Source organism: Neocloeon triangulifer, unplaced genomic scaffold, assembly GCF_031216515.1.
Source record: "Neocloeon triangulifer isolate White Clay Creek 2 clone unplaced genomic scaffold, ASM3121651v1 ptg000012l, whole genome shotgun sequence".
Taxonomy (NCBI): Eukaryota; Metazoa; Arthropoda; class Insecta; order Ephemeroptera; family Baetidae; genus Neocloeon; species Neocloeon triangulifer.
Window position 1 is genome coordinate 9,483,206 of NW_026775554.1, and position 13,306 is coordinate 9,496,511.

The window sequence follows — 13,306 nt, forward strand, 5'->3', positions numbered from 1 at the left end:
TTCACCGTCTTCGGAACTTTTTACTGCAAACCTACAAGTTAGGCAAATCCCACAGCAGCTTAGTAAAGACGGTTGCATACTCGGCTGCTAATTCCACTATCTTTTATCAAGTCGAGAGTGGATAGTGCCTTTGACATATCGGATTTTTTTATTCATCAGCCGAGCGAATAATTGGATTAAAAATAATGCACAGGGATTTTCCAGCAGCAAGTCCGCTGCAGAGCCAGAAACAATTTGCTCGAATCCATCAGCACTGCAAGTGCTTCAGACGTGCGCTTGCTGCACGGATTATCTATGCCTAAGCTTGTTTGTCTGGCGGAGAAGCAAACATGTGTCGCGTACACGCTGTTTTATTGATTTTGCACTGACATTTGCACTAAACTTGTCTTTGTAAATACTAACAAGTACAATAGCAACATTGTTGCATAAATAAATATTATATTGGTAATAAAAAAATCCAAAATCAATATTGATAAAATTAAATAATTGGAATAAGGCAATTTGAATTAGTTAGTTGGAATTCAGCGACTAACAAAACAAAAGACCGTTTTCTTCACGTCTTTCAATACGGAATATCTAAGAAGTTCATATTTTAAGTATTGAAAAAAGTGCAATGGACAACTTTTTAGTGCAAGTGTCTCATTAGATCTATTTTCCTGCTAAACATATTATTCTATAATTGTTTTACTCATTTAGTCTTTGAAATTTTCACTCTTTCCTTTTGTTGTAACACAAATTAGTTTCAATAATTTTAAATGAATTACGAATGCTATGTTTTCTGGCGGTGATAATTGCCTCATGATTATTTATTTATCAATATTGATACATTGAATAACTAATTTGCCCGTAATTATTCATGGACATTGTTTATAAAAACTTAGATGCATATCAAATTAATCTATATAGAACATGCATTGAATTTCATTGCAAAGCAAATAGATTGCATGTTATTCATTTAGATTCGTGGAACACTAACTCAGAGAGCTCTCATACGTAAATAGAACATGGACGGGCAAAGAAGGTCCTAATTAGCGACCTGCTTTAAGCTTACAGAACTGAGAGTCAATCAGAGTTGCAAACACGCACACACTATACAAACTTACTGGAGCCCACGTGCTCTTGTGGAGCACAAAATTCGTAGGCACACAGATTTGCGCCAAGCGTGTGCTGAGCATCCAATTCGCACACAAGCAATCACGGCGCTTTGATGCGATACCATCTCGCTACCGTTTCAGCCCGGCTGCTTGCAAATTCAAGACCGAGACGCACGTCGTCGGCCAAAGTAGGTAATTTTGGTTTCAGCGCACGAGCGGTAATTAAATTTGACGGCGAATCAGCGGCTTTCGCCAAGCTGGATTCGGCTAATTGATATTAGCACAGAGCGACGTGGACATTAAGTTGCAGCTGAGACGAAGGGTTGATGAGCAGTGGGTCAAATTAGGTGTGCAGAAATGGTAGTAATTTTTTTTAAGCATTTAAGCTATAAAAATATTAAATAATTTTGAAATCATTTTATTTTTTTGGCAATATAATAATAATATTATTCTACTTATCTTTAAATTCATTTGATGGGAAAAAAACCAAGGCAGAAAAGTGGGATTTTATTTGAAAGGAACGTGAAGAAAATTGAGCTGTACAAATTTCTTTGTTTAAAGAAGTCTATCATGCAATAAAAATCAATAAAAAATATCGGGGAAAAAATAAATAATTGTCGCAAAGAATTTAATAGAATTCCGTGTGAAAAATTGTTTTCTTTTTCATCTAATATTATTAACCCCTCAATAGCATTAAATTGGAGTTACAAATTACTATTTTTTGTTTTGAGGTAGAATCTCAGTATTAGTGACTTGAATTTAAAATCGGTTTTTTCTCGATGGGTTTTGTGAGTTGTTTATTGCTTAAGAAATTAAATATTGTTTTACCGTAAAAATGTAAAATAAAATAATTTTCATGAAAAAATTGTTAATAATCTGTAAAAAAAATTATTTAAAAGAATGATTTTTGTTATAATTCATGTCAAAATTATTTCACAGCTCATGAATTATGGCTGCATTTCCGCCGAAATATTTAGAGCATGGCATGATATTGTTTTTCTTAAACTATTCACAAAACCCATTGAGGAGAAAAGCCGATTTTTAATTCAAATTACAACTTCAGCTCTCGTACGATAAAAATTAGATATAAATTTTGGAATGATACAAAATGGTCCTGAAATTAACTTTGATGAATGTGAGCTAGTAAATTAAGCTTATTAGCATGAATGGGATTATTCGCCTCTCTCTTCGCGGAGATAACTGCGCGCGAGGACGAAGGAAATTAATTCCATCAAATGTCAGCAACGCGTGACAGCGCGCGGCGCTAAATCGGAACGGCAACGCACAAAGGATGCGCCTTAATTGCCACAGGTGAAATGCACTCGGCTCGTCGGCGCGCGATTAATCGCGGGCGTAATCGACGCACCCCTCTGGCCCCGGAGATAATGCGCGTCGCGGCGAGGGTGTAATAAATACACTTTTGGAGTAATGTGGAGAGAGACGAGTCTTATCGTCTTTGATGTCAGCTTCAATGGCACTTCAAGATCAGCGCAGTTAGTGCAGAGCGTATCTTTGCGAGAGCGCCGGGTTTATTATTCAAATCTAAATAGCTCGACGGGAATTCGCGAGAGCGGATCATATAAATTGCAGAGAGCGTGGGTGGTTTGATGATTTCGGAGACGCCAGGTTGGAGAAATATATAATAGCTTGTCTTCTCCGACCGGTAAATCGACAGATTCAGTTCTCAGAGAGACTCATTTAAACCACACTGATTGGAACATGCTAAGATATTCAATTAGTCATTTGCTTGTGATATATTTAAATTAGGTAAAAGAGGTAAAAGTCTTCAATTTGGAGAAATTCCTGACATAATATTTTACTCGCCTTAATTTAATCAAATATCAACAATCCCTTAAGTAAAGGTAATGAATATTTGCACTAAATTCTGTATTTAAATTTTTAATTCAACTTTTACAATAAATGAAGATTAATGTTCACGCGTTTTTCTTCATTTCCATAGTGGCAATTTAAGGCTCCATTAAAAAAGTAGGTGCTGGAAACGATTTTGCATGTTATTTAGAACGGTTTCTTTTGAATGCAAAAGCAGCGATTTCGGTTCTCTGGCAGAGAATTAAAAAGGGACGCGCGGCTCACTTTCCGCTCTCGTCCTGTAAATCTTCATTCTGGGTCACACAAATCCCGAGCAGTCCTTTGAAAACTCTCTCCCTATACTCTCGCGTGTATGTACACACAATTCTGTGCGGGTGAGCAGCGCAGGGAAAGAATAAAAAAAAAGAGTAAAATGGATATATATCCCATCTCAATTCAGCCGAGCGCGCTGAATTGAAATCGCGCGGATTGCTGAAACCAATTATTCAAACATACGTGGCTCGCACTCAAATCACTTGTGATTTATTCTACACGTGCCCGACTCAATCCATCTGTGCCTCGCGCAATTTGCTTTCGCAAGCCAAGGGACGAAAAAGCAAAGAGCGAAAATTAACCCGCCATAATTGGATTTGCAAGTTTTCCCCAGCGTTAGAAAAGCAACAATTTAACGAACCGCGGACGGATTTACATTTTCTTCAGTCTTTTTCTTTTTCTCATAGCGCGACTTACGCAGTTAGTTAAGAAACGCAATAAAACTCGGCAAAAGTCTAATCTCCAGGAGAGGTTTCATTTCAGACAGGAGATGAATAATTTAATGAAAAATACACAGAGAGAAAATCCGCCGGGTTCAAATCCCCTCCGACGAGCGAGAGAAAAAAAGGAGGGAGAAAAAATGCATGACCGAATTTGGCACCCCAAGGACGGGCTGGAAATAATGAAAAGCAGAGGGTCTTGTACAAACCTGGCAAATGAGGGAGTCAGTCATAGGGACGCGACGGAAGCCGGCCGGGCTGCAGATGCCGCCTCAATATGGCCGCTGATGTGTCTCCTCGCTCGGTACCTGCTGCTGGCGTGATCAGAATCTGTAACAAAACAAGACCCGGGGCCAACTTATTCACTGCTGTCGCTACAAGTGTCCATTGTGTTATCTAGTTATATGCAGAAAAGTAGACGAGAGTCATGACTGGAATAATACAGGCCCAGTGCCGACGCCCCAAGTCAATAGTGTGCCCTCTCTACAAACTTCGTCTCATTTTGATTCGAGACGGTGACAATTTTTAATTTATTTCAAGAATTACAATTCTTGGAAGCCGGGAAAAGTTCAATTATTTTTTTCCCCAGTATATTTATTCACGTCTTTTCAATGGATTGATTATTTATATTTACACTTAAGCCGTACTTAATACCAGTGGGAGTTCATAACCGAAACGCTTAAGGATTATTTCACGTGTTCAGTGAAAAGTTCTAATGGACTGATTTTACTTACAGTGTTTTTTAAAAAAGGGAATACTCAACTGATGTTTCACGCGGAAAGGAAAATCAAAAACAAATCAAGTAATAGTAATATTTTTTATTTCAAATTTTTTTAATTTCTGTATCATTATTTTGGAAATTGAAAAATAAAATAAAGAAAAACATTGAGATTAAACCATATTTTTAACTTTTCCATAATTCAAAGTAATTCCATTTTCAGGTACTTTCATTTCAAAACAAGCAACCCAAAGATTATAATTTATCTTTTCCAAAGTGGGAACATTCATTTTGGGTGTGCACGTGTGGTGCGGCCTGCAGAGTTAATAGACGCAACAAAAAGAGGCGGACAGGCAGGGAGGCACGTTTAAAGGAAATCCATTTTGAGCGGGAAGAGCGGCCGGTCTGGAGCCAGCAGAGAGGTTAAGGGCGAAAACATTAATAAATGGCTTCGCGTACGTCGACTGGGCGCATATTGTGCTTGTGACACTGCTGGAGCGGAGCACATTCGGGGCGTCCGTCTTTATTGAATGCATTAGGCTGCATTAGGGAGAGCGAGAGAGGCCCCGAGTACAGTGCTGGAGTTGAATCGATTTCTGCACACAACAGAAAGAAAGTCCCTCATCGACCCTCTCGCTCGCTCCGATGCCATTATCATAAGCGCTGACACTAAAAAACGCATCTTGTTATGGCGAACAAAGTCATACACTCTTGGCTCCGTTGCAAGTTTACGGCTTCTCCTCTCGCAGGGCGATGCTGCAGCGGGGGACGCGCTGCTAGTTATTTATGCTGCCACGTGCAGACAAATTCATTGGCAGGCAGAAAATTTTTATTTCATTTTTAAGTTAAATTTTCGCAATCTGTGCATTGGCAAGATTAATTTGATTGCCCAGGGGATATGCGCGCGCTAATTAATGATGGGGAATTTAGCGACAAAAGGCGCACAATACGCTTTAATTAATTTCCCCCTGTCCTATATTCAAGTTAAAGCAATGCATGCACAATAGAAGCCGCGACCAATAAACTCCGGTGGAAACTTTCAGCACTCTGCAAGAGCTCTAATAGGAAGCGCTTCTAAAAGACAAAAGCTTTGTTCAATGCAACTTTGTGTTGATTTAATTTGTGTTGCTGTTAATTAAAATTGGATCAAAATAATTTTTATTTATTTTGTTCAATAGTGTCAATTGCAACTAGATAAAAAAGAAAAGTATTGCTGCCAAATAATCTATAGGTCAACCTACAAATATATAAAAAGCGAATTATTTTCTCTCTACATAAAATCATAAGCTCAATATGGCTTGATTGATAATATTTCCAATACTTGAAAACCTTTCTTATTTAAAAAATAAAATGTCTGCTTGTTTTTGGAAAAAAATTCTAATTTTACTTTTAATAAGGTTCTCTTTTATTATTTTGTAAGGTATGCCACTGTCCCTGTGTTATTCAGCGGTCGATTGAACAATTGTATTTTTAATCCTGAGGTTCTATCAACCGGACATAAATGAAATGGAAAAGCAGAGGTCATTATATAACTTTTGTATTATTCAAGCTCATATGTCGTATTGATTTCAGATTCACGCTCTAATAAGCGCTTTGCACAAATCTGCATATGACCTCAAACGGCTAATTATTGCAAACTTGCATGGAAAATGCGTGCGGTCGATGTAACGAATGGCGCACGCCCTGATTAACCCGTCGCTCTTTCATTCCCACACAGACCATTATTATTCCCTCTCTCAGCTGCAGGCGTTTTGTCAAAAAGCAGCAGCGCTCTGCAGTTTAATGTTAAAACAAAAGACAAAACGAAAAATCCCAAACTACGCTCGGGGTGTTCGTCTATCTGTCTTTTCGCGTATTGTTATTATATACTCGCAGGGTCGCATAATATTGAGGAATTCATCCTCGAATTGTCTTTTCCATCCAGGAACGCAAGCGCAAGAGTGAAGAGATGACACTTTTTTCCGTAAAAGATAGATATACCTTTCAAATCTGTATAGGCTTAAAAGAGTAGCTCCAACTTTTAATTGCTAAATGTTCCAAAACTTTTAAGACGATTTTAACTGGAAATATGATTAAAATAATAAATTAAGGTTATTAAGTAACCAGTTTAAAAATTAAAATATTCGCAAGAATTGGAAGCCTTAAAAAGAATACATAATTTTAATCAAAAAAGTGGGTTACATTTTTGTTTACAGTATTCTTGAAACAAATAATTACAAAAAACACAAATAATTATTTTCCAAGTTTTTTTACCGAGGAGTATATGCTTCCATTTTTTTTTATGTATACTTTTCCCTGCTTTATTTTATTTTTACCCTACAATCTGCTTCAATTGTATGAATTGAGAATAATACAAATCCAAACATTTTCAACAAAAACTCTGAGCTCTTATGCAGCCTGCCCTACTCGAAAGCGTGGCGAGTTGCATAAATTGCAGGCGTCTGTTGCATTTGGAGAGTGGATGCAGCACTTCACAACTCCTATTAACAAACAACAAACTTTGACCTCGTCTCACCTAAAAATCAGGGCTATTAAAGAGCGAGTTCTCATCAAAGTTTGCGCCAAAAAGTTTTGGCCCTTTTTCGATAATCGAGTGCGAGAGATAGCTTTGCGAAATTGGAATCGGCGGCTTAATTTCATTATTCAGAAGTTGAGGAGATGAGAGTATGATAGAACAGGGAGCTGCTGAGTGCTACTTACTCACTCCGCACCTTGATTGTAATAAACAAGTTAGCGGAGCTACTTTTTACTTCCTTTGTGCCTCAAACTTAAATGGAAGTTCGTGCCTCAATCGTCGCGCGCGCGAGAGGAGAGGAGAAGAAGAAGTCAATTACAAAAGAAACCTCCTCGGCTAAATCCATTACTGCGCGTGAGGCAGTGAAGAACAGCAGCAGCAGCAGCAGGTGCTGCATGAAGAGAGATTGGTGGAGCGACGTAATTGCTCTTCATTGTACGTCTCTCGATCTTTCTTCGGAGACTCCGCTTTGATCGATCCAAAAGAAGGAACAAGGCTTGCCGCAAAATGCAAATTGACGAGCGAGCGACGTTGTTAATTCATTCATATTGCACATGCATGCAGCTCTTTTCATATGTATTAATCATCTCTGCAATTGAAATGCAGCGTGCTGGAATTGTGTGCATATGTGTGTTAGTTATTCTGCGCTCAGTGAGCAAAAACTTGTCATTATTGCGAGTAGCGAAGCGCAATGCAAAGGCAGGAATTTGCTCAAAGGGTAATTTTTTAACTTCCTATATAGTTCATATATGCTAATTTTCCTTCAGATTAATTAAGTAGAAGGAAGCAAATTGATAATTTATTTAGTGGATTTCAAGGAGAAGAATAATTACAGAAATTAAGTCACAATTATTTGATTTTTTTTTTTAAATCTAGACTGAAAATTTATCGCTAACAAAAATATATTGAAATTATACATATATTTACTTGCTTTAAAACAAATTACTATCCAGTAAATGAAAAGAAGCAATGTGATTGTAATTATGTGAACAAAGATAACAATAATAATTTTTACAAAGATCCAACTTATTCTAATTTATATTCCGCTTTTAAAAACACATTTATACAAATCTTAGATACTTTCTTGAGTGCTACATTGAAATCTTTAATTTAATGATTGTGTTGCCAAAAAATAAAATATACCTCAACGTTTACTGTTAAAATATAACTGTTTGTTGTTACAAAAAGTAAGGAGTAGAGAGAATAATTTATGCTATTTTTGTAATTTTTGTATGGAACATTGAAAAATTGTACGTGTTTTTGCGTGTTTTAATTATACATTACGATCCAATGATTAGTGAAATTTATTTAAGTTTACAATTTTAATTATTTACTTTCTAAAATCATTAATTTTAGAATTGCATAATGATTTTTAATGGAAATAAAATTATTACTTATAATAAATATTTTTATGGGTAAAGAAGCTTAGAATTATAGTTTGTGTTGTCTTGTATTTTTATTTGAACCCAAGTATCAAATTGAGTGTCTCATGGGCCGAACTACGCTTTGCTGATAAATCTCGGTTAGCGCGCAGAAGCGACGGAGTCTGCTGTAATAGGACAAAAATTGACTATACATCGCCAAGTACTTTAGCGGCTAAATTGGCTTTCAGACGCCTTCCCAATAACTCGCGAGCTGAACAGGCCGGGCGGGCGGGCGACACACATTTCATTCAAAACGGCGAGCTGCTCTTTTTCGTGCAGTTGGCCTCGTTTCTCAGGCTGTCAAATTTATATCTGCCGCCATACATCGTGATTATCGCCGCGCGCCAACTTTACACGAGTTCCTTTATGTAAATGCACACAAAAGCTGCCGGTGCATAATATCCTTTCTTTCGCCGCCGCCGCCGCCGAGACTTTGCTGACTCCCCATTTGCATGCGCATAAACGCCATATACACCTATTTGCGCGCCCTGGGTGAAAAATGCTGCATTGGCGTAGCCGCCACTGCGCTGCCTGCTCGAAAATGGAATCTAAATTTTTAATGCACTCAACTCCGCAATCAAATTTATTTACTGATACAACGGCGTAATGGTGGATAAACAACGCAACACTACCGAGTTTTTCCATCTCAAAATTTTGTAAATAAATTTTTTATTTCTTTTAGTTAAATTTTTATTTTTAAAGAGTAGCCAAAATTTGGTTTTTGGAATTGAAAAAAAAATTGACGTAATTAGATCATGGACACAATTAAGTGAAAAATCGCAATCGTTGACCAATAATAAAAGCAGAACTCTAATTCAATAAGCTACAATTGAAACTAAAATTTGATTCCTGAAATTGTGCGTGTTTTGAAAATCTGTAACGATAAAAATTTGCCGTTCAAAAGAAAATACATTTTAGAACAGGTATAATTTTTTTTATACTTTCCTTCCTCTTTCCAAAACTGCACAATGTTATTCCGAGTTTTTTGTTAAAATATTTGCGATTTAAAAGTTTGAAGATTGTGAAAATTTTAGCTGCAATGAATGATAATAATTCAAGTTGATGGCTAAAAAAGTTGGCGAGGAAAAGCAGCAAAAAGTTGTCTGTGGTTTATCGTGCCGAGGACTGAAACAAGAATCGACCAAAATCCCTTCGAACCGTTCTTGTGCTTACAAAAAGCGGAAGGACTTGAGATATCCTCCGTTTGTGTTTGACTTTTGCCGAGTATATTTTCCTCCAGTGCAAATTACAAATTTATCACACAGCAACCGCGCACCAAACCAACTTTTGCGGCAAAAGACCAAGTGCGTACAGAGCAGCTGGAATTGATTTACTGCCGTGTTTGCCACTTTTTGCGTGCGCTTCGCTGGCTTGGGGAAGCGAGAGACGCTTTTAATACTTTGTGTCGTGCGTTTTTGCGCGCACAAAGGCTTTCACGAGTTTGCTTGGAATTAGTTGCCAATTCAGGCAAGAAGCTAATTAAGCATGAAATCCCGTCAAGCAAGTTGGCCACATCAAAGAGCGCCCGCCATTCATCGCGTGTGTGATTTGCGCGACAATCTCGTTAGCGCGTTGCATTTTTTAAAGGACTCCCCGAGGCCAAATAGTTGATGGCGAAAACTATTCGGCGCTGATGGCCCTGCGGAACAATAGCGCCGGCGAATTCCTCCAGGAGCAGCTAGCGAGATAAAAAAGCTACGGCGAGACTGCAAAGTATTTACTCGGAACGGGTCAAAGGTCACATTGGCCTCCAGAGACTGCTCTGAACTGCAATGAATGAATGAAAGGCAAACCAAGTTTTTCTTGCAAAGAGAATCTGTTCCGCTGAGCGCCTGGATTTAATTGAATTTCTGAACAGGCTGCTCGTGCATTTTGCATTTAAATTAAACTGTTAGGGTTAAAAAAAGAGCAAAAATAATTGTGCACTTGTTACGTTGAGGCTTTTGAGAAGCAACCGGGAACGCATGAGTGAAGTGCCGGTTGCATAACCTTTTGAAGTTGTTTTTAAAGATTTTTAGTGGTTTTCAACACTTTCACAAAAATATATTGTGCAAAGTATAATATCTGGAAATTCATATTTATTAATATGAGGGAAATTTAACTATTTAATCAATTTTTTAATTCCATTTTTACATCGTTGAATATTGTCTTGAACATTTCATTTAAAATCAATTATTATAATAATCATTTTTATTTTAACTGCTCAAAATTGTTTCATCATATTGTTTGATATTGTTTACATTCAAATTTTGAAACAATTTTTTCGAAAAAAAAAGGGAATTGTTGGACAAGGAGGCAAGAATTTCCTTAAAACTTCCAAGATCAAAAAGACCCATATGCCTCGGTTGACTTGGTTTTTGTTCTTATCACTTATTGTTAGTTTTTACATCTTAAATAGAAGGTAAATTTTAGTTTCAACTCAAAAAATTAATTCATAGGTAAAATTCGGCTGAATCACTGCTTTTATCTGTTAAAATTTAATTTTAATTTAAAAAATATTTAAAAAGGTTATTCCACTCTACATTTTTTTTTTAAATCACCTAATAGCTTACCTTGAAAAAGAAGAGTTTTGATAAAGCGGATTTACGGCTGCAGTGATTTGTCAGCATCAGGCACTTTTAATTTAGGCGACGTTATGCCCACCGATATTGACCAATATAAATTCTTGTCTGCGGATATTACGCGTCGGCCGTCCACGTACCGTCACCCCTGATAAAGGAGACATCCAATATGATGTGGTCACAGGTGCGTTCTACAGCAGCGATATGAGATATATTTACACTCTCTTCATGCATTCTTTATCAACGGGAGCGCACACGTGTGACGCCGCTCGATTTCATCCCTCGGCTAAACACACATAGTTTGTGAGCTTTTCCGTCCGAAATTCGGATTTGCGCTAGTCTTCTTTGGATAAAAAAGAAGCGACACACGTATGGTGACGCTTAATGAGTCAAACTCGGTCGAAGGGATTTGGCAGTTTTTTTGCCGTGGCCAAATCTGTTTTAGATAAACGCACGGGCAAAAAGTTTTAAGAGGGCATTCGTAAAATTAGCCGCAGAGAGAACAGAAAAAAAATCTCGATCGTCTTCCCCTTTTTTGGTGCGTTCTAAACGGGTCCCCGAGCGGCCATAATTGGCGGCATTAAGTGCGTGGCACAATCTGGACAATGGCGGAGCCACTCTTTCCTTATTCTACTTAGCTTTCCCTGCGACACACTCGAGAAGAGCAATTACAATAATTGCTCGAGCAGCGCGTCGGCCGCACCTTTTCGCCCAACGACGAGTACGCCACATTTATCTGCAAGAAACAACGTGCCTGTGGAGCAAAAAGAGCTTCTGCCAACTGAACGCGATTACGTTCAGCGTTTTTAATTTAAAACTTCCGGAGGAGACGCCTGTGCAGGTTTACAGAAAATTTGCAATTCAAATTGTAGTTTGAAATAATTGCGCTTCAGCATTGAAATTGGACTTTTCCATTAAATTATTTTGCAGGTTTATTTATAATTCAAAAGGCTGTTGGGCGAATCAGCCATAATTTTCAATCGACGTCCGTGCGTAAAAGTGCAGCTGGAAAATTAAATCCGCTCTTTGCTTTGCCGCGCCCAACAGTCACTCTCAACCTGCGCTGCTTTTAACCCGTGATTAAAAATTAACTTGATGAAAAATCCTTGTTTCATCGGACTGGAAAATAAATCCCACAGCACACGTCCGCAAAGAGCAAACTCTCATTAATTTTGCACCCCTGCTGCCACCGGGCGAGCTGAAAATTTGATCAGGGCGCTTTAGAAGTCGACAAGAATGGCCGAAATCCGTCCCCGGGGCGGCGGAAGGAGCGACCGTAGAGATTAAATTTGGCTCTGAAAATCAGGACGGCGCGTTCATTCGTCACGCTGACCGCAGCGAGGGTGCTGCGAATTTAAAATCCGCTTCATTCATTTGCTTTCGATTAAGTTATCGGGATCGATGCATCAATAGATAAACCGAGAGGCGATGCGCACGTCGTCCGCAAAAGTTTCCCCCTGTTTAAAATCTCTAGAGCTTAGCACCAACATCGTGTAGCTCCATAATGGATTTGCACGCAGGCGAGGTGAATTGTGGTTCTCCGTGATGGAATAGATCAATCGGCTGCAGAGGCGCCTCCTTTTGATTTCTAATTCCCGGCCTGACTGACTGACCGGGTCCCAAGCGGGGCCAGTTTCTGCCTGCCTGCGAAATCCAAGGGTCCAGATCAAATTCGCGTCCAAGTAAAAAATGCATGGCACAGCGCTTTCCTCTTTCTCTCTTCCAAGTCGAAATTGAATGTGATGCAAAGGTTGGAATATTTTGTAAGACGAGAAAGTTGCGCAACGAGTTTCTGGGAAAAGGTCGATCCCATCAGACTTTCTTTGGAAATATAGTAAAATATTTAGTTATAGAGTGCGTGGGAATGCTTTTGCGCAGAGTCGGATTTCAATTTTGATTTGATTCCCACCTTGAACATATTTCCAAATTCGATTCTTTACAAACATTTGGTAGAAAATCGGGACACATTTGTGGAGCGCAAAGAAATTTGAAGCAACAAATTATATTTTTAACTGAAAAGTCTGAAAATGATCGCCGAGGGATAAAAGTTTTTAATTCTTGAATCTGAAATTTCACTTTATAATCTATGTTTCCATTTTAGTTACTATTCATATTTTTCAAATGATATTTTAAAATTTAAAATTTTGCTCGAATTGTTCCCAGCTTCATAAAAATAATAGTTGCATGGCCTTAATTGAATATTAAATTAATTTCTATTACATGTCGTATTTTTCTTTCAATAATTTTAATAATGAAAAAAGATACAGTTTTTAAATTATTGCCGTAGCCCATTTTTGATCAAACACAAGTCAAAGTCCCAAACCTCATTTCTCATTCAGAACATTTCGATTAATAAAACGTCATTTTTCCAGCCCTATAGTAATGAAATAATTTGATTTCCACTGGCAGTTG

The 13,306-nt window shown here is 38.0% G+C and overlaps 1 protein-coding gene across 3 annotated transcripts in view; it reads right to left on the bottom strand.

Moving 5' to 3' along the window:
* Window positions 1-13,306, bottom strand: part of LOC132197435 (uncharacterized) — a 149,127-nt gene that overhangs the window by 11,040 nt on the left and 124,781 nt on the right. For all 3 annotated transcript variants that reach the window (XM_059620728.1, XM_059620726.1, XM_059620727.1), the window contains one exon: window positions 3,886-4,006. The gene's annotated coding sequence lies outside the window, so the exon portion shown is untranslated. The remainder of the gene's footprint in view (window positions 1-3,885; window positions 4,007-13,306) is intronic.